This window comes from Carassius auratus, unplaced genomic scaffold (genome assembly GCF_003368295.1).
Source record: "Carassius auratus strain Wakin unplaced genomic scaffold, ASM336829v1 scaf_tig00051471, whole genome shotgun sequence".
Classification (NCBI taxonomy): domain Eukaryota; kingdom Metazoa; phylum Chordata; class Actinopteri; order Cypriniformes; family Cyprinidae; genus Carassius; species Carassius auratus.
In genome coordinates this window covers 5,385-28,064 of record NW_020527203.1, presented here as the reverse complement: position 1 = coordinate 28,064, position 22,680 = coordinate 5,385, and the positions used below count along the sequence as shown (strand labels likewise).

The 22,680-nt window shown below is 37.7% G+C and overlaps 2 long non-coding RNA genes across 3 annotated transcripts; both read right to left on the bottom strand.

Moving 5' to 3' along the window:
* Window positions 1-791: 791 nt before the first annotated feature.
* LOC113089936 (uncharacterized) lies at window positions 792-2,595 on the bottom strand. Of its 2 annotated transcripts, none has more exons than XR_003286737.1 (3): window positions 2,322-2,595; window positions 1,948-2,109; window positions 792-962 (listed from the first exon to the last, which is right to left on the bottom strand). It is a non-coding gene; the product is annotated as an uncharacterized LOC113089936 (long non-coding RNA). The 2 variants fall into 2 exon arrangements; XR_003286736.1 differs by having other exon boundaries at window positions 1,948-2,066.
* Window positions 2,596-20,310: 17,715 nt separating this feature from the next.
* Window positions 20,311-22,245, bottom strand: LOC113089935 (uncharacterized). Its single transcript, XR_003286735.1, has 2 exons — window positions 21,816-22,245; window positions 20,311-21,009 (listed from the first exon to the last, which is right to left on the bottom strand). It is a non-coding gene; the product is annotated as an uncharacterized LOC113089935 (long non-coding RNA).
* Window positions 22,246-22,680: the final 435 nt, after the last annotated feature.

Below are 22,680 nucleotides of genomic sequence, written 5' to 3'. Positions count from 1 at the left end.
AGGACTGGTGGGACGTTGTCCTGCTTCACTTCACAGAGACGCGAGTGAAATTAGGATTTTAGAATGACGGGAAACTTATTAATATGACACTTTATTCAACAGGAAGAACAGCTCGTTCCACGCGTCATACGTCATTACGCTATTTAACGTCATTGCACAGTCCTTTCAGTTTTCAATCCGATCAAGTGTTTACATGTTCTCTCGATCGGATTACAAAAGGGATAAACCACACCATTTCAATCCGATCTAAATTTCATCTGGATCAAGCTAAATCAGATCGATTAAGGTGTTTACATGAAGGTTTTTTAGTCCGATTGAGCCATCAATTCAATTACAAGTGTCCAAATAAACGCAGCTATTGATAAAATGTTCTGGAATGTTAAAAAATTACTCACATATACTGAAATCACTTCACAGAATTGTATGTTGAAACCAACAAAAATTAGCAGCATTATGCACTTTTTGTAACATAAAATGATGGCCAGATTTTAAATAAACAAATTAATTAACCGACTTAATTCATTTGGACTTATTTTACGATCTCTTTATTGAAGTTTTGAAGCATCAGAGTTTTGGGTTAATAGACTTCTATTAGTATAGAATACTATAGTAGTATAGTTACTTCTGTGAAATCTTTCAGACTTTGAAGTGCAGTTTTACTGTGCTTTATCAAGACTGACATCAATGTCATTCTGGCAAAAAAATTAATACAAAATTTAAGGACTTAAGGAAAATCAGTCAATCAGAAGAAAATACAAGGGAACATAAATAACACAATACTAATACTTGCCTCAAAGCTGAAGGTGTAGTCAGACTTTCAGACAGTTCTTCACTCTGGTTCTCTTCAAGTTGTTGGATAAGTTTGATAAATTTAACTTGCTTCTTAAAAGACTTCTCAAAAAGTTGTGCTATCATGTGATCCGTGAGACCAGCACTGACAGTTTCCCCATCAACTTCAAAATCTAAGAGTCAAAGAGACATTTGCTAAGTTTCAAAAAACTTACAATGAATGAAATGTATATGACTTATAGATAGGGCAGAATCAGGTAAGGTTAATCACACTATTTTAAACACAGGGAAAGAGTGATGGGCAGAACACAAAGAACACATGTCACAAGTTTGTCTGGACTTTTGCAAGATATATACTTTTTGAACATGCACAAGACGGACGTTATTTGTATATCGGAGTTGGGTTTGGGCTGAAAACATGAAATGCACAGAGTTTAATAGGTATGAAACCGTATGTGTAACGAATGTCAAACGTTAAATTAATGCCTGCTTCAGATTACACGATAACATTTAACAGATCAGTTTGACGCAGGGTGTCGTGGGGATTCATAAACCACAACGGGCGTCGGGACGCAAGATTCAATAGTTTCATCTCGTATAGTGTGTCATAACTGCCCACTGCTCCGGGTGTGTGTTCACAGTGTGTGGGTGTGTTCACTGCTCTGTGTGTGTGCGCGCACTTCGGATGGGTTAAATGCAGAGCACGAATTCTGAGCATGGGTCACCATACTTGGCTGAATGTCACGTCACTTTCATAATTGGCGACAAACAATGTCGCGTTTGCGATGCTTCACGACATCACGACTAGCATGTTTAATTTTTAACGGTCATCCACGACGGTTCTGTCAAGAGTGAGTGTGTACGTGAGCGAGCAACAGTGAGTGAGTGTGTGTGTGTGTGTGTGTGTGTGTGCGCGCGCGCGAGTGAGTGAGCGACAGTGTGTGTGGGCGAGACACCGTGACTATCATAACTGACACAAAAATCTTACTGCATAACTTAATTTACCAGAATTGCAGCACACAAACTGAATCACTTTATACTATAAGCGGACGGTTAATAGCACTGGATTCGTACATAAGCTAAATAAACTTGCTAATGCCATGCTTAAATAGCTGTAACATTTTATACATTTTTGATTTGATTAAATATAAAACTCACCTTTGAATTTTCTGTTTTCTTCCTCTGAGAATTCGAGTCCGGCCTCTGTTAATTTTAATAGGAGTTCTTCAGACGACATCGACGACAAAGCCTTGGTCGTCTGCTTCCCGCTCTCCGTTCTGTTTGAAAATTCTTTGGCCAATCAATGTGGTGTTGCTATGCCTAATGACATATTGTGTATTGTAATTTAAGTAATTAACTGCTTTAAAAATGCCAAAAAGTGTACACAAATGGATAACAGCATTGCATGCTGTCGTATTCGCTAAATTTACGTTTCTAATTTCGCTTTGAGTAGTTGAAACATTTAAATTGTTTGTCACATGTACTAATTATATAAACACTATAAACTATAAACACAAATAATCAAAACTCACCTTTACATTTCATCTGCAAACTATTTAATCATTTAAATCCACTTTCTTAATATTTTTGAGCTTTTAAGTCGAAAAAGACAGAAGCAAAATGCCTGGACGTGTGTTTCAGAAGTGCTTCTTCCCGCTCTCAGTAATGACAGAGAAAATTCTGTAACGGCTGCAGCAGCGCTGCCGAATTCGACCAATCAGTGTCTTGTTGCTATGCAAATTATTTAACACAGCAACCAATCGTGCATGAAACAGTAATTTGGTCGGATTGCAAAGGAAAGCAAACGACAAATTACGTGGATACCAATGATAAAATGTATTTTATCATGATTGTCTATTAAAATATTTATTAAAAAAACTGCATGTATTTTGTTTTATAAATATCACAAAACCTGTTTCCTAGTGGTTTTCACATGTTTTTAGCACTATTATCAGAACTGTTATGATAATGTACATTTAAGACAGTTGTATAAACTCATTTAAATATTTTAATCAGTAAATTATTCATATCTTTACTATTTAATCATTTTCGTTCACAGAGATTGTATGCTATTTGCAAATGTAATAATAAGGGAGCTGTCTATCAAGGTTGACAGGTATTCAATGTACCCTTATTGTGAGAACAATTTTGTACCTTCATTTCAGTTGTACCTTAAAAGGTACCAAACAGTATCATCAGAGGTCTTTCCTGTACCATTTAGGGTACAATTATTAAAAAGGTACAAAACCGTTCTTCGAGGAACATTATTTGTACCACCATGTACCTTTTTTTCTGAGAGTGTAAGGGACCCCATTCATCAGTCTCTTTCTGATGTAACATCGAACGTGAGCAACTGAAAGGGCAACATCTAGCTTATGTATGTAACCTTTGTATGTATGTTCCCTGAAGGAGGGAATGGAGACTAGTGCTGGGCGATACAGTCATTTTTCAAATCGTCATATCGTTAGCCTGTGAGATCAGCGATACACAATATTATTGTGCATGGGTGGAGCAAGAGAGAAAGACTCTTTTTTTCTTGTCAGGGCATAACTGTTTGGTGTTTTACACAATGCAGGTGCATGAGAGAGAGCCTGTGGAATCACCAAAAATCGTATACTGTGTACCATTAGATTGTTTTTCTACCACTCTAAGGTGATTGGGTTCTTAGGCGAGACCCCATTCGTCAGTCTCTTTCTGACGAGATGTCTCTATTTCCTCCTTCTGGTAACGAGGGTTACATGCGTATCCTAGACTTTAACATAAGTAACCGAGACGGTATTTCATGGTATTCTTTCATGTGTTTTTTTTTATTTTTTATATTTTCTTCTATTAATATAGTCCAAACTTCCTTGCACAAGTAAATACTTATTTTAATTCATAATTGCTTTATAGTCAAGAGCTATTAAAATCATAAAAAACTGAAGAAAGCAGGTTAATAATATGGCCATTAATAAAGAGTTCATCATTGTATATCCCACATGAGGTTATCAAAACTTTTTAATGAGATAACAGAGTACCACAGTGAGATGTGAACCCTTAACATTCATGTTTTATGCAGATATCTACTCATGAGAAACATGAGACAATGCATACAGTGCTCTCAGATATTATTTTCTATTTACAGAGTGTATGTTATTACTTATTTTACCCTGTTTAGATTGGCCGGCTGTAATATCACTGATCGGAGCTGTGAAATTTTGGCTTCAACTCTAAAATCATCAGACTCCACCCTGAGAGAGCTGGACCTGAGTCACAATGACCTGCAGGATTCAGGAGTGGGGCTGCTCTGTGCTGGACTAAAGACCTGTCAACTCAGCATACTGAGGTATTTAATGGGGTATTTAATAGTTCTGTGTAAAATATACATGTATACTCACAGGCCACTTCAGGTAAACCTGCTTCATACGTCATTAATGCAAATGTATAATCAGGCAATCAAATGAAAGCATACATTTGGAAATGTAGAACCAATTTTCAAAATTTAAACCAAGCATCAAATTGTGGAAGCAAGACTATTTAAGTGATTTTAAATGTAGCATGATTGTCAGTGCAGGGCATGCTGGAGTATTTCAAAAACGACTGATCTCTGCATTTTCATGAAAAACCTCATGAAAAATCTCAATTGTTTTCAGAAAAGGATCTGGGGGGAAATAAAAACAGTGTATATATATACATATATAAAAATATATATAAACGCAGTTATGGCCAAAACTATCGGCACCCTTGGTAAATATGATCAAAGGTGGCTGTGAATATTAATCTGCATTATTAATCCTTTTGATCTTTTATTAAAAAAATATCACAAAAATCTAAACTTCCATTGGATGTTAAGAATTTAAAATGGGGGAAAATATTATTATGAAATGAAAGTTTTTTTTCCTCAAATACGTTGGACACAATTATTGGCACCCCTAGAAATTATTTTGAGTAAAATATTTCTGAAGAATATTCCCATTCATATTCACAATTTAGAACACTACAGGGTGATTATGATAATGAAATTATCCAGCCATGTTTCACAGAAATATAAATAGGAGGGAAAACAAAGTCCAAATTCCATTAATCATCAATCACAATGAGAAAACCAAAGTATATATTTCTGATGTGCAGCAAAAGATAATGGAGCTTCCCAAATTAGTGAAGTGGCTTAAAGAAAAGAGTTAGAGCACAGAGTATTGTATCCAAGCATGTTTACAGAAAGTTGAGTGGAAAGAAAAAGTCTGGAAGACAAAGATGCACAACCAACCAAGATAACTGCAGCTTTAGAGGATTGTCAAGCAAAATTGATTCAAGAATTTGAGCAATCTTCACAAGGAATGAGGCTGGGGTCAAGGCATCAAGAGCCACCACACACAGACATGTCAACTGGGCTGCAATGTCATCTGCTGGTGTTGTTTCATTGTGTATTTTGAAACAAAAGTCACTGCACCTGTTTACCAAGATATTTTGGAGAACTTCATGCTTCCTTCTGCTGGAAAGCTTTTTGAAGAAGCTAATTGGCACCTGCCCACACTGCAAACTTACAAGACCTGAACCCAGAGGGAAATGAGAAACAAGAGACCAAAAAATGCAAATAAGCTAAAGTCCACTGTCAAAGAAACCTAGGCTTCGATACCAACTCAGCAGTGCTACAAACAGATAACCTCCATGCCATGCCGAATTGAGGCAGTAATTAAAGCAAAAAGAACCATTACCAAGTATTGAGTACATGTACAGTAAATAAATATATTTTCCAGAAGGAAAGCATTTTTCAAGATAAATTTAGATGTCTTTCCAAAAAACACACTTAGAAACTCAAAAAGGATACCAAAGAACCAAATTATATAAGGAGCCCATATAATCACATAAGAAAGAAAAAAAATATCAGAATTTTATAGTATGTGTACAGTGCAACACAAAGAGCTTTTTTACATTTCAGAGAAGTAAAGTTGTGTAACCAACATGTCAGATTATATCAATGAACAGGAGGAAAAATATCTACTGGTTCTGAGCTCACCAAATATCTATACATTTCTGTACAACATTTGGAGTCTCAGGTTTGGGATCACACTAAACACAGAATAAAAAATAAAAAAATGTGTCCATAAAATGTGTCTGCACTTGTACTAAATCCAGATCTCAGTTTAATCACTAACTGCTTGAATAAGGCACATACACAGAAATCAGGTTAATAATATGGTCATTAATAAAGAGTTCATCATTGTATATCCCACGTGAGGTTATCGAAACTTTTTAATGAGATAACAGAGTACCACAGTGAGATGTGAACCCTTAACATTCATGTTTTATGCAGATATCTACTCATGAGAAACATGAGACAATGCATACAGTGCTCTCAGATATTATTTTCTATTTACAGAGTGTATGTTATTACTTATTTTACCCTGTTTAGATTTGCCGGCTGTAATATCACTGATCGGAGCTGTGAAATTTTGGCTTCAACTCTAAAATCATCAGACTCCACCCTGAGAGAGCTGGACCTGAGTCACAATGACCTGCAGGATTCAGGAGTGGGGCTGCTCTGTGCTGGACTAAAGACCTGTCAACTCAGCATACTGAGGTATTTAATGGGGTATTTAATAGTTCTGTGTAAAATATACATGTATACTCACAGGCCACTTTAGGTAAACCTGCTTCATACATCATTAATATTATAGTATGTGTACAGTGCAACACAAAGAGCTTTTTACATTTGAGAAGTAACGTTGTGTAACCAACACATCAGATTATATCAATGAACAGGAGGACAAATATCTACTGGGTCTGAGCTCACCAAATATCTATAAATTTCTGTTACAGTATTTGGAGTCTCAGGTTCGGGATCTCACACTAAACACAGAATAAAAAAAAAAAATATGTGTCCATAAAATGTGTCTGCACCTGTACTAAATCCAGATCCCAGTTTAATCACTAACTGCTTGAATATGGCACATACACAGAAATCATTTTTAAAGTGCACTTTTTGTATTCATTTTTTTTTTTCTTTTTTATACTGCACTGCAATATGTTTGAAACCCTTTCAAATAATAATAAAAAAAAGTTTTGTTGATCACATTTCAACCACTGATCAGTAAAGCTGTCAGTTAACATTTGAATTAAATATAGAGAAAATCAAAATAAATTACAACCAAAATTTGTGGATGAGTACCAAAGTCCTGAATTAAGTAGGAATGTTTTCGGCTCAGTTCAGTCAATGTGTGTATAGCACTATTCGGACGGGACTAGTTTTCTAAACTACGTTTGAGTTTCGATTCTTAGATTCTTACCACCTGACGTCTGTGATTTTCATGTACCAATTCGGACGGGACTAACATCTCCGTGTTTTTTACAGAGGTGGGAGGGTCTGTTTTTTTGGCAAACGTGAATTACCGTAGAAGCTCTTACCGTGCGCATGTTTGATATATTTGCTTACCGGCAAAGAAATCATAATAAAAAAATAATAAAATCAAGAGCAAGATCATGTAAACTGTTAATATCGGCTATAGTAATATCAGCATCAGGTAAGATTACTCACGTTCATTTATGCACTCAGTTACATAATGTTTTAATTACATATATGAAAATTAAACATACGGTAAGTTTAGCCTACTACACACACAAAAAAAGGAAAACAAGTTAAACTAAAGGAACGACACATTAACATGGTTTTGCTATACTAGCCATTTAGTATTTATTGTGTAATGATACTAATGGCAATTGTTCTGAATGAATGCAATGCACGCATACAGAGCGCTTGATCTCTATGACGCCCAGATGCACAAATCAGACCCTCATACCTCGGTAATAAACATTTTGGTCCCGTCCGAATTGGTACATGAAAATCGCAGACGTCAGGTGGTAAGAATCGAAACTCAAACGTAGTTTAGAAAACTAGTCCCGTCCGAATAGGGCTTTTGCCGTAAGGAACGATGAAGAAACTTTTTCTTCCTTGCGAACGATCCGTAGTGAAATCCAACTCGTTTCTCCACTCATGGCACGAATCAAAAAAGACCAAGACGTGATGAATCAGTCCGATCTCATCAAGAACACACGGCATCCAAGGATTACTAATGCAAAAAAACAGTTCAGGCATATATTTAAAGAAAAAAAATGCGAGGATGGAAAAGATTAAGTATCAGCCGAAATGCGGCTCATATCCAGGGGGCAAGGAACTCGACCGGAAGTTGAAGTTGGGTGGGGGCTGCCATCTTTTAGCAGAACTTCACTTGCGTTAGCATTCCCATTGACTCCCATTCAATTTAGCGTCACTTTGACAGCGAATAACTTTACATCTGAGGCGTTTAAAGACTCCGTTTGTCCATTATTTATTTCTAAAGATACACGACAATGTATAAAGGGCTCCATTACCTTCTATGTTACATTATGGCCCCGTATAAACAGTTTTTGTAAAAAATAGGCTAACGATTGCGTCATAACCACTCGTCTCTCTGTCGCATTACCGTACAGACAGGAGGAGAAGCTCGCAGGCAATTAACTTAACATGGCGTACTGGCGTTACATTTTAAAATACTATACAAAATAATTCATCAGAATACTTACTCCTACTCACTGACGACAAAGAACTCCCCGCTCAAGCTCGCCGTCTCTGCAAGATTAACGATGGCAGTTTGCACGCAGAGCCACTTAGAAGATTTACATCTGTCAGACAGGTTGCTGACGTCGTCAAGCTTCGTTTGAGTCTAAGCGTCAGAAACGGAAGTGCTTAAAAACACTAAAAATGGGCTTCACTTGTCTCAATTGAGTTTCAATGGGGTCGCTGTGTCCATTTCTTTTACTGTCTATGCTCATATCTCTCTCACCATGAGCTGGCGCGCGAGTGATGTCAGCCAAAACTTCATTAACTTCACTTAACATTGATAACTTAAATTTTACAACATTAATTTCTCCACAATAACTGTATAAACATGTTAACAATACTAGTAATATCATGAAAACAATTTACATTTGTCCACTTCGAGAACAGAATTAATCATCTACATCATCTTACATTAATAAACAAACATACTTGACAGATATGCGGAATTAAGAATAATTGTGATTTACCTTATGCAACAAAAGAGTTCAGGCATATATTTAAAGAAAGAAAATGCAAGGATGGAAAAGATTAAGCAGCTCATATCTCTCTCACCACAAGCTGGTGCGCGAGTGACGTCAGCAACCATTGACGCACTGGTTTAATAATTCTGTTACAAAAAAATAAAGTATATAAAACAAAATATGTACACTTTACATGCCTGAACGTTATGCATTAAGCAAGAAAATAAAAATGCATACATGGAAAAATAAAATTCTCAATTATCAGAAATATTAAATATTTGTGTCAATCAATCCATCAACTCAATTATTTGAGTGGGTTACAGTTGCAATTACGAAAAGGACCACATGGAGATGCCAAAAAACCTAAACCAACCGCCTGCTGACTGCATCTACTACAGTACAAGGTGCCCTTCAGTATAAGTATAACTAAACACAGCAATATAAACATGGCAAATCAAACATTATTGTGTATGTGTGTGGAAACAAAATGTGAATGTACGGAAATGTCTGTGCCTGTGCATAAATACATGTACGATAAATTTACGATCAGTGTGTCAATAGCACTCATTCAAGCATTATTATAACAGAGTCACACATAGTTACTGTAGCCTACTGTATAACTTCTGTATGCAACCGCAATCTTGCTTACCTTGACTGCAGTTTTCATCCATCAACTCTTTACTAGCAAGACTGGTTATCCAGTTGAGAAATAATAGTTTGCATCTCATCTGGCCATACAGAGGTGGGATGTGTTGAATCTGTTGAATCACAGAATATGACAGAACTTGTTTTTTAAAGTGAAACACACTGAAATGAATAATTCACTGAAAATGCAATACAAGTCTCTGTTCTCTCTGCAATCTCTGATGTAGACATCCTAGTTTCCTGTTTATTAACGCGGTTTTGGACAGACTGTTTTAATGCATTCACTCCTTTCCTGGAGTTTAGCGGCTTAAAATGATTTGATCACAAGCAGAGTGCCACATCCCCCCATGAACTGTTGGTATAAGTGGCAGTGGGTGGTAATAGACTAGAAATGTACAGTTCCTCTTCAGGAACTCGAGCTGCATTGAGAACTCTTTGGGGAACGCCTCCAGCGTTACGTCAAGTAACGTGTAATCAGTCCAATGGATGGGCGAGACATCATAGGCGGGTGACGTCAGAGACCAGAAAGTATAAAAGCACAAGCGGTGAAGCTGGCAACCAGCCTTCTGTTTTTAGCAACCGCTCTGTGTGTGTCAGTCACTATCTGTTTGTGAGTTTTATTTATTTGTCCACTGATAAACTATATTTATCAAAGCTTCAATCAAGAGAAATTTTGGGCGAGAGCAGGCAGTGTTCAGTCTGTCTGTTTTCCCTGCTTGAGAGTAAAGCGCAAAGTATCAGCTTTCGAGGGACTTGACGGCTGCAATGCGAGCATTTTGATTCACTCTCAAAAGGCTCTCTTTGAGGATGGAGCCTTCACTGGCGTTTCTCTCTATGTCACCCCCGATTTGCCGAGGCAGAGCGGTGGTTATGCTCGCGGGTTTCACTTTTGGATCCGCTGGAAGGAATGTAGACAGAAAGGCCTTATCTTCTTCCTTAACCACCAGATACGGCATCCGCTCTCAGGGGTTTGGAAGCCTGCGTTTGCTGTACTTTCTCCCCAGTGAGAGGGCGCAACGCGCTACCTGTCTTTCTCTGAGGAGATTGATGTGGAAGGCGTTGATGAGCTCGCCAGTTGCACAAGCATTAGTTGCACAAGGACCAGTTACACAAGCATATTATGCCTAATATTATAATAAGCAGCATTAATGAGGAGTGGCGCTCGCTCAGTCAGCTCTCAGGCGGCTGATTGTACTTTTTTCGCTGTTGAGTGCTCCATGCATGCAATCTTGCGGTTACAGTTGTGCTGCTGCTGAGGCTCGGCAACAACCACGATAGTGGGAATTGCACATGATCTGGCTTACTGGTTGGAGACGGCTCGTCCTATCTCCATCTGTGTTCACTAGATCTAGAGCTTGTTCTCGAGGCTTGGAAGCCCATGCAGTGGTTTCTTCATTCTCTGAGGCAGAGCTCGCTGCTGATGCATGCTCTCTTGGTGTGCACGCTCCGAGGAGTATGTCCGTGCATGTGATCTTGAGGTTGCGGTTGTGCTGCTGCTCAGGCACGTTGACAACCACGATTGTGGGAATCGCACATGATCTGGCGAATGGGTTGGAGACGGTTTGTCCTATTTCCACCTGTATTCATTAGATCTAGAGCTCTTCCTCGGGGCTTGGAAGCCCGCGCTGCACTTTCTTCACCCTCTGAGGCAGAGCTTGCTGCAGCATTCATCTTTCTCTGAGTGGCAAAAATATTAAATAAATAAAAAGACATGCGCACTGCCGAGGCAAAGTGTGTATTACATTGTTTCGTTTTGATGTGTTTTTCTAAACCAGACAGTGTTGACTATTCTGGTTGTTGACTACATTTAATTCTGAGGAATAAAATGACATATTTATCTGACTATGTGCAGTTAGATGTACAGTGGTCTTGGGTGAGAACACATGTTTTCCTCACTTCCTCTGAGGTTGAGGCGGTCAGGGGCTGCTGGGCGGAGCAGTCCAAAACATGTTCCACTTTTGTACTCCATAGACACTAGAGTCAGAGTTGCGATCCCAGGCTGAAGGCTTCTAGTGGAAAGTGGTTGTGCAGACCGCCGTTTTCGCCATAATGTCCTGACAACTAACGGCAAGGAATTTTTGAGGACCAGCTCCCTCTGGGGAGAGCGGTGTACACTGCATTACACAATGCCTGTCTCTCCTCGGTGCCCTCAGGAGATCGTTCTGCCAAACTGCTGGTGTTCAAGGGCGCATCAGTCTCTGGCGAATGCTTCTCTCAGTCACCGCCTGGAAACATAATGCTGCTAAGAGGCTCGGTACCTCTACAGAGGTCTCTAGAGCAGGTAGTACTGTCGTCCCCTGCTGGTCCGCCACTTCTGGGCACCGAGCTAGTGGCTCTAGGCACACCAGAGGCCAGTCTCGCAAGACTGGTTACCTTAGGAGGTCACACAGCTGTGTGGGAGCCCCTGCCAAGTGTGCTTCATGGGTTCTTGCCCCGAGCAGGTTCCAGTCTAGTGTCTGAGGTCTGAGGTCAGGTCACCGCATTACATGGTGCACATCTCTCCCCAGTGCCCTCAGGAGATAGATCTGCCAACCCTACCGGTATTTCAGGGTGCACCAGGTCATTGTAGCAATATGGCCTGTGAAGGTTAACCTGTTAGCCAGCACCCCGATGCGGGAGTCCCCAACGCCCCTAAACTCGCACGTGTCAGTTTTTACGAATAGATTAAATGAAACGAGACAAATTTAATCTTAACAAACGATATATCATTATAAAGATCTAAGCCTCAAGCTTCAACGATGGTTTGCTGTTTTTCAATGGAAAACTTATAAAGACTGTATTTGCTAAATTTGTGTAAGCAGTACACATAAAAACATGAATAATGGAAATGCAGTACATACCAGATTCATCGTAATAATGAGTCACATCCACAGCTGTAAATCCTGGTTTTGTTAGGAAGGTAAGGGTCCACTGAACGACATCTCATGGTGCACGTTTAGTCCAACATAGCAATACCATTGTAATATTGATCATAATTCCTTTTTTATGTTTCAGTTCTTCAGCGACAGAACTGTTTGTGTCCATTATGGAATAACTCATGCTAAGAAACTGCATCTTGGTAGTAAAAAAAAACGGCATGGTTTTGCAGCGTACAGTGTCACAAACAGAATGAGATGATCCACCGGAAAAAAAGTTAATGAAAGATAGGCGAAAGATAGTGTATTTGAATTTCTGGCGCACTGTCATGGCGGCTAATGTCGCGCTCTGACGCACCTGTCAGCTGATGGAGGCAGAACTTATAGCGATCGCCTTTTTCTTTGTTTGTTTTATGTGGCGAGTGGGGCGGGGCCGAGAGGCGTGGGAACGAGGAGTGAGGCCAGGTGTAGTGATTGAAGATGAGCTGCACCTGAGCCCCACCGCCGTATTGAGTCCCACGTAAGAGATGGAAGGATATAAAACTGGAGCGACGACCGTGAAGGACAAGAGAGAGCACCAGGCCTGGGACATTATTTTATTCGAGCTGGCGAGGTATGTGCCGCCAGGGACGCTCGAGGCGGTGGGCTGGAGCGAGTTGCCGGGGACAGGCAAAGTATCAGTATCAGCTCGCTGCCAGCCGCCCACGATATGGAGGGGCGGCTGCCGTCCGTGAGGGAGCGGAGGAGTCGGCGCCGTTCGCCAGGGGGCCGGAGCCTGCTGCCTCCATGATGGAATCCGGAGGGGCAGGGAACGGGGGACTCCTGCCGCTGCCCAAAACCGGAGGAGCCGTCGCCGTCCATCGGGCGGCGGAGGAGTGTCGCACCGTCCACCGAGGGCCATCCAGTGCCACCGCCAGGCACCGTGGAGGAGATCACCCAGCCGGTGGAGGGCCGAGCAGCAGTGCGTCTGGGAACCGGAATTTTTTTTTTTTTCTCTCCCTCTCTCGTCTCTGTCGCTCCTCCTTCCATCTCCTTTTCTCTCGCCTCGTCTGTCCTACCCCCAGGTCCCCGTGAGCGCCGCCGAGTAGAGCGCAGTCTCGAGGGTACCCCCCGGCCTGCGAGGGGCGATGGGGGTATGTGGCGAGTGGGGCGGGGCCGAGAGGCGTGGGAACGAGGAGTGAGGCCAGGTGTAGTGATTGAAGATGAGCTGCACCTGAGCCCCACCGCCGTATTGAGTCCCACGTAGGAGATGGAAGGATATAAAACTGGAGCGATGACCGTGAAGGACGAGAGAGGACCAGGCCTGGGACATTATTTTATGTTTGCTTTTCTGTTTTGTGTTTATTTTTCAATTATTAAAGTTCATTTTGATTGTGCGCCGGTTCCCGCCTCCTTCTTCCCGATGTATATGGAGTTTTAATATTGTTACATTTTATTTTTCAACAGTTTTTATATATGTGAGAGTGTATTTTATGTTGAATGTGAATGTATCTGCATGATTACCATCTGTTTGAGTGCTAATCAGCACAAATCAGCTCACTATTACTGTATGATCAGGGCTATCAAAGTGAACGCGTCTATATGAATAGAGAGAATGGATTATTTACTTTATGGCACATTTAAATTTGCATTTACATATATTCATTTAGCAGATGCTTTTATCCAAAGCAACTAACAAATGAGGACAGTGGAAGCAATCAAAAACAACAAAAAGAGCAATGATATATAAGTGCTATAACAAGTCTCAGTTAGGTTAACGCAGTACATGTAGCATGGGCTTTTAAATAATATAATAAATAAAAAGAAAACCGATAGAATAAAAAAAGGAATAGAGCAAGCTAGTGTTATAGGTCTCTACACACACACACACACACGCACACACACACACACATATATACAGTACAGACCAAAAGTTTGGAAACATTACTATTTTTTATGTTTTTGAAAGAAGTTTCTTCTGCTCATCAAGCCTGCATTTATTTGATCAAAAATACAGAAAAAAATGTAATATTGTGATATATTATTACAACTTAAAATAATTGTTTTTAAATTTATTATACTTTAAATGATAATTTATTTCTGTGATGCAAAGCTGAATTTTTAGGATCATTATCACATGATCCATTAGAAATCATTCAAATATGATGATTCATTATCAAAGTTGGAAACAGTTCTGCTGCTTAATATTTTTTTTTTTTTTAGAACATGTAATACTTTTTTAGGATACTTTGATGAATAAAAAGTAAAAAAAAAAAGAAGAAAAAAAAAAGAAGCTATGTTTTTTAATATACATATACATATAATTTTTTTAATAAAATCAATACTTTTATTCAGCAAGGATGTGTTAAATTGATAAAAAAAAGTGATAGTAAAGAAAATATATTATTAGAATATATATTACTAGAATTTTTTATTTTATTTTGAATAAATACATTTCTTTTTAACCTTTTATTCTTAGAATATATTAGACAGCAGAACTGTTTCCGACACTCATAATACATCAGAATATTAGAATGATTTCTAAATGATCATGTGATCAGGCTGGAGTAATGATACTGAAAATTCAGCTTTGCATCACATGAATAAATTATTTTTTTGAAGGTATATTCAAATAGAAAACTATTATTTTAAGTTGTAATAATATTTCACAATATTACTGTTTATTTCTGTATTTTTGATCAAATAATATATACACACACACAATTGCATAATAAATGCATATACACACACACACAATTGCATCATAAATGAAAAGAAAATAGAATACAAAAAGATTAGAAAGGTAGTTACATTTTTTTTTTAAAGAATAGAATTAGAATAGGGAGTGTTAAAGTTAGAGGGTCAAATAAAGATGTGAGAGATGGGTTTTAAGCCGATATTTGAAGATGGCTAAGGACTCAGCTGCTCGGATTGAGTTGGGGAGGTCATTCCACCAGGAGGGAACATTTCATTTAAAAGTCCGTAAAAGAGACTTTGTGCTTCTTTGGGACTATATAGTTTGTAGAAGCCTTCAATACAGTCGGTAAATATTTATTTATATATGGGGGGTGGGAGGTGTAGACATAGTCTCATAAAAATATTTGCAGGAGTCTCATTTTTCATGATATCTTATTCAGATTTGAAATAGAATCTCATGGGAGTTTAGCTGTGCTCTTCCACACTAGGCAGAGATTTGAAAGTCTGGCAGTGTGGGCATACTCGTTCCCCAATTCATTTTTGATGCAGCTCAAGTTCCTGAAGAGCAATGTCTAAGGTAATGTATGTAACCCTGGTTACTCAAAGGAACGAGACGCTGGTGCCGCAGTGCCACACTTCCGGCATCTCTGGTTGGCGCTTGCTTCATCCTTTGAGGCTGGTTGCTGGCTTCGCTGCCCGTGCTTTTATGCTTCCTGGTCTCTTACGTACCCACCTATGATGTCTCGCCCATCCATTGGACTGATTGCATACGTTACTCAGAGAAGTCATGCTGGAGGCGTTCCTCAAAGCATTCTCGACGCAGCGTCTTGTTCCTTCGATGAACCAGGGTTACATACCTAACCTTTGACGTTTTTTTACCAACCTGCTGATACAGTTTATTTAGTCCTTTGGCAATTCCACAGGCTGAACCACTGTGAGGAAAACATCTTAACAATTGTAGCATATCAGACCTGAATCATACAAATTAAAGATTCAATCGGGAGCATGGTTGAAACATGAGGAGCCAAATTCCTCAGAAAGACAACAGGATGTTAATCAAATCCATGTGCCAGCCAGTCTGAAGCAAGATAACCAACCAACTCTTTCACAGAACAGCTTTCAACATTAACAACATTAGAACAATTTCACTTTGGAGAAGAGATTGTCATAGAAGACAAGAACCAGACTGAAATTCCTAAAGGGACCTTTTAACCTCTGGTCTCCACAGAACGTCATTATGTCATATAATGGCAGAGAAACTGTCTTTACAGATGTAGATGCACCAAAATGAACTCAAAAAGACTTCTTAACGAATACGAGTCCATTGCTTGACTCCATATTATATACAGTGGATACGGAAAGTATTCAAACCCCCTTAAATTGTACACTCTTTGTTATATTGCAGCCATTTGCTGAAATCATTTAAGTTAATTTTTTTTCATAATTTTTCCTCATTAATGTACATAGGGCTGCAACTAACGATTATTTTGATAATCGATTAATCTCTCGATTATTTTTACGATTAATCGGTTTATGTACTTATATTTTAGTTTTGCCCATTTTTTCCCCAAGTAAATTATTAATAAAGGGTCTTTATCATACAGCATATATTTTTAAGAGATTTTAACCATTTTGCATTGTCATATCTTCATAATAAAACAACTACAGGTATATTTTTGATGTGTTAGTAATCCTTTGTCGAACTCTCTGCAATCAAAACACTGACCATTACTCTAGCAAATTTCACAAGGAGATTTCAAATAATGTTTTCACCATGGCAGTCCTTAGAGCTCCTAAAGTAGTTTAACATCCCAAAAAAAGCTTAAGGAATCTTTCAGAACATATTTTCACGAAGAATAAGGATACAACTGAATAAAATTGCAGGACATTGCCTTTTATTATTTACTGGGAAACAGCTTTATAGCTTATGCTGTGAAATTGTAAACAATCCTTCGAAAAAAAGTGGCAATGGCATGAAACCTGAATGGAACTCAAATTTTAAAGTAAAATCCATCAGAAGGTTGTCCAGAAAAAAAAAAAAAAATTGACACACACACAAAAAACCCTGCTGTGTGAAAAAGAGCAGTGAATACTTAGAAAAAAAAGTGCATTTCAAATATCTTTAAACATTTACCTCTCTCATTCAGTCATAATTAGGTTGCAAGACTGAAAGCGTGGTAAAGTTAGTTTTAGGTTTTATATTCGCTGGATATTCGCCCAGGCTTGCTTTAGGGACCGTCTGCAAATTTACCTCTGAGTACAAAACAAAGTCCAATAATTAATACAAATTATGTTTTCAATGCCACATTTAATGCGTTGTGGGCAAATTGACTGAAAATATTTAATCCAATATGTCGCTACAGACATTATATCCCTTACTTTATGTACAGTACACAAGCTATTTTCTTAAAAATATGTAATTCTCCAAAAGTTTTTTTTTTAATGTTCCAAAGGTTGTATGACATGTGTAGTTACAAAACTGAATTACTACAGGTGAAATTTTGCCAATATCTCCCTTACTGTATGTACAGTAAATAATGATTCTTAGAAAATAATTACTGTAATTGACCTAAAGGGTGTTTTTATGTTCCAAATGTTGTAGTATGTTTTAGTTACAAAACTGACTTACTACAGGTGAAATTTTGCCAATATCTCCCTTACTGTACATACAGTACATATATATTCTTCAAAAACAATTACTTTAAATCACCAAAATGGTTTTTTTATGTTCAAAGTGTTGTAGTACGTTTGTAGTATAAAGAATGACTTACTACAGGTGAAAGTTTGCCAATATCTCCCTTACTTTACGTACAGTACATAATTATTCTTAAAAAACAATTACTGTAAATCACCAAAATGGTTTTTTCATGTTCCAAAGGTTGTAGTACGTTTGTAGTTACAATAATTATTTATTACAGGTGAAAGTTTGCCAACATCTCTCTTACTGTACGTACAGTACATAATTATTCTTAAAAAACAATTACTGTAAATCACCAAAAGGGTTTTTTCATTTTCAAAAGGTTGTAGTATGTTTGTAGTTATAAGACTGACTTACCACATGTAAACTTTTGCGAATATATAACTTACTGTACGTACAGTACATAATTATTCTTAAAAAACTATTCCTGTAAATAACCAAAAGAGTTTTTTCATGTTCCAAAGGTTGTAGTACGTTTGAAGTTACAAGACTTACTTACTACAGGTGAAAGTTTGCCAATATCTCCCTTAATGTACGTACAGTACATAATTATTCTTAAAAATAATTACTGTAAATCACCAAAAGGGTTTTTTCATGTTCCAAAGGTTGTAGTAGGTTTGTAGTTACAAGACTGATTTACTACAGGTGAAATGTTGTCAATATCTCCCTTACTGTACGTATAGTACTTAATTATTCTTAAAAACAATTACTGTAAATCACCAAAAGGGTTTTTTCATGTTCCACAGGTTGTAGTACGTTTGAAGTTACAAGACTTACTACAGGTGAAAGTTTGCCAACATCTCCCTTACTGTACGTACAGTACATAATTATTCTTAAAAAACAATTACTGTAAATCACCAAAATGGTTTTTTCATGTTCCAAAGGTTGTAGTACGTTTGTAGTTACAATAATTATTTATTACAGGTGAAAGTTTGCCAACATCTCTCTTACTGTACGTACAGTACATAATTATTCTTAAAAAACAATTACTGTAAATCACCAAAAGGGTTTTTTCATTTTCAAAAGGTTGTAGTATGTTTGTAGTTATAAGACTGACTTACCACATGTAAACTTTTGCGAATATATAACTTACTGTACGTACAGTACATAATTATTCTTAAAAAACTATTCCTGTAAATAACCAAAAGAGTTTTTTCATGTTCCAAAGGTTGTAGTACGTTTGAAGTTACAAGACTTACTTACTACAGGTGAAAGTTTGCCAATATCTCCCTTAATGTACGTACAGTACATAATTATTCTTAAAAATAATTACTGTAAATCACCAAAAGGGTTTTTTCATGTTCCAAAGGTTGTAGTAGGTTTGTAGTTACAAGACTGATTTACTACAGGTGAAATTTTGTCAATATCTCCCTTACTGTACGTATAGTACTTAATTATTCTTAAAAACAATTACTGTAAATCACCAAAAGGGTTTTTTCATGTTCCACAGGTTGTAGTACGTTTGAAGTTACAAGACTTACTACAGGTGAAAGTTTGCCAACATCTCCCTTACTGTACGTACAGTACATAATTATTGTTAAATAAACAATTGCTGTAATTCATTAAAAGGGGTCTTTATGGTCCAAGGGTTGTCGTACATTCCTAGTGGCCAGACTGAATTACTACAGGTCAAAGTTTGCCAGTATCTCCCTTACTGTACATACAGTACATAATTATTCTTATAAAACAATTACTGTAATTCACCATAGGGTTTTTTATGTTCCAAAGGTTGTAGTACGTTTGTAGTTACAAGACTGACTTACTACAGGTGCAAGGTTGCAAATATCAGCCTTGCTGTGCATGCAGTACATAATTAACCTTCAAAACCATTACTGTAATTGACCAATAGGATTTTATCATGTTCCAAAGGCTGTAGTACATTTGTAGTTACGAGTCTGACTTACTACAGGTGCGATTTTGCCAATATTTTCCTTACTGTACATACAGTACATAATATTTTTTAGGAAAAAAATACTGTATTTCAGGCTGTTGAAACTTTGTAGTTAATAGACTGATTTACTATAGGTGAAATTTTGACAATTTCTATCTTACTGTACGTACAGTAGATGATTATTCTTTGAAAACAATTTGTGGTTTGCGGGGACTCTCCAAAGGTGTTATAGTTTTATACTATATAAACAGAAAACGAATGGCAACTTTAGAATTTCAGAAAACACAGTTTTTTTCTTTCTTTTTTTAAAGCCTTTTGTTTTACTTGTAACAACAATGAGTCTTACAGAATAATTAACTCAAATGATATATAGGGAATTTGAATAATTAATCAGGAATATGATTAATTTATATCTCAGATGACAGTTACATTAAATTTGATTGATTATGAAAAATAGCTCAATTGCCTATACCAATAAATAATCACAGGGCATTGTAATTTACTCATTAACCCTTTAGAACCTAAGGCTAAAATTGGCCGTTTTCACTCATTTTGGTTTATTGAGTATAACATTATAACATAATGTGGTATCTTCAAGTGTAAGGTGTCATTTTTTTCAGAAAAAAATAGGCTTTCAGGAAATTACAGTTATTGTACATTATTTAGTGTAATGAGTTAGTAAATAGAATTAAAATAGACAAAAAAATTAAAAACAGGAAGAAATTGTACTGGTTTTTATTTAGAAAAAATCTGAAAACTCATGATCGAAAGAATCTAATGCCTCAATCTTGAAAAAGGAACTATAATACATATATACAAGTATTTTTGAGACACTGGATTGCACGGTTTTCACTCAGGAGCCATTTGTGGTACTCCAGTTCTCCAGGCGTTTTTGGATCCTTCAATCCAGTCATTTAAATGTGGGGCTCTCTGAAGCAGTTCCTGTCTACAGGACTGCAAGCATAGTCCCACATCACATTCCTGGCATGTCCATGGGGTGCTCCTTTTGCATCGTATGCAACTTTGTGAAAGGTCTTGAGTATCACTCACAGGAACAGGCAGATGATCGCATCTCTCTCTCAGCCGGCCATCCAGGGGAACATCTGTGAGCAGAGCAGCTAGCAGCTCCTGAAAGTTTTGCCGTGTCATGAGCTTATCATGGTGGATGGCACACAGCTCTTTGTGTAAAATGAAGCTGTTGGTCACTGCAATATCTAGGAAATGCTGGAAAATGGTCACATATGACTTGTTTTATGGGGCACCGACTTTGTTCTGAGCATCTTGTTGGAGGTGTCAAGTCCCCCCATGTACTTATTATACAGCTACAGCTGCGACCACGGCCCCGGCCCCTCTGAGATGGTGTTGTGTTCGATGTAGATGGCCCATTTGCTTCTTCGTAGATAACTGGAGAAGCCACACTAAAAAAAGAAGCAACATGTGTTACAAACTCACTATATATGTACATAAAAATACTTTTTTATTATGAAGCAATTTATTAGTAAGAAAATTTTAAAAAAAAAAAATATAAATATATAATAAATAACTATAATAATAATAATACAATAAAATAATAAAAATAAACCCTGCAGTTACTTACACACATTTGCATACACACAATCACACATACATACATGCACCTACTCACACACACATATACAGATATAGACATAAATGTATGCATGCACAGTCACGCATGCACGTACGTACACACACATCATAGACTGTATAAGACACACACATGCACACATACACAAACAGATACATGTGCACACAGATACACACAAACAGATATACACATAAACAAACACACAGATATACAAATGCACACATTAGCAGTAGCACACACAAACGTATGCACACATGCATGCACACAAACATACATATACACATGCACGCACACATTCGCATACACACACACGCACCTTTACTTACACACACACACACACACGCACGCACACATACTTGCACACACACACACAGATATGTCCATGCACTTACATACACACAGAAAATTATGTATGCATGCACACGCACCCATAGACATAACGCTAACGTTACATGAGCAAATATGAACGCATGCATGCACATGCGCGCTTACAAATGTTTGCAACGCACATATAAGTGTGTGAAACCGTGTTTTTTCGTACAGAAACACGGAGTCTGACTATTTTATTCATTTCTCATCGATTAATCAGCAAGAAACAAATAAATAAGCTTCACTTACCAATCCACGACTGGATCAAAGCCAGCAGCATACGCCTCAACATCTGAATACAGACTCCGGGTCCGATGAATCATGTTCAGCCTCTTCCCAGGTGTCATCAGAGATCAAATCAATCGCCTCCTCTCATGTAAAACCTTTTTTCGCCATGTTTTTTGTTCGTTTTTGTTTATATTTCACACTCTCAAACTTTCAAACCTGCTGGGCTCTGTATCTCCCGCTTCAACTCCGCCCTTCCCCCTCTCCCCGAAAGCTGCTGTGATTTGCTGCTGGAAAGCATGCAGTTACCGTATTAAGCTGTATATTGTCTTAAAGCGCAAGATGTCTTCTATCAGACGCAATTTGATTTTTTTTCATAGTGCAAACGGTTGCTGAGTTATGAAAACATTAATACCGCATGGTAAATTGTGTCGGCGCCGACACGTTCGGTTTTAAAGGGTTAATATGTCAATATTCCATTCTTCATATCAATTGTTGTGATAGCTCTTACTGTAAATTACTGCAAATCAAACAGCGGTTTGTCCAGCAAGCCACTGTTGACTTATCAATTTTCAATAAAGTTATCACGCCTTATAATTCAAGGAAAAATATTATCTGGCCATGAAAACATTATCCTATCCTTATGATAAATTTAGTTTCTAAATTTAGAGCTTGTAGCTAAAGATCAGAAATCTCAGTGACTCGTAATGTGAGTGGGGTGGAGTCCAAGCCAATAGTCGGTATATGGGTTTTAATAACTCAACTAGTAATACATCAAACTACAAATCACACAAAGTAAATATGCGTATGACAATACAAACAGTAAGCTTTATACAAGACATAACGGAATCCAAATAAGAGAGAGAGAGATAGAGAGAGAGAGAGAGAG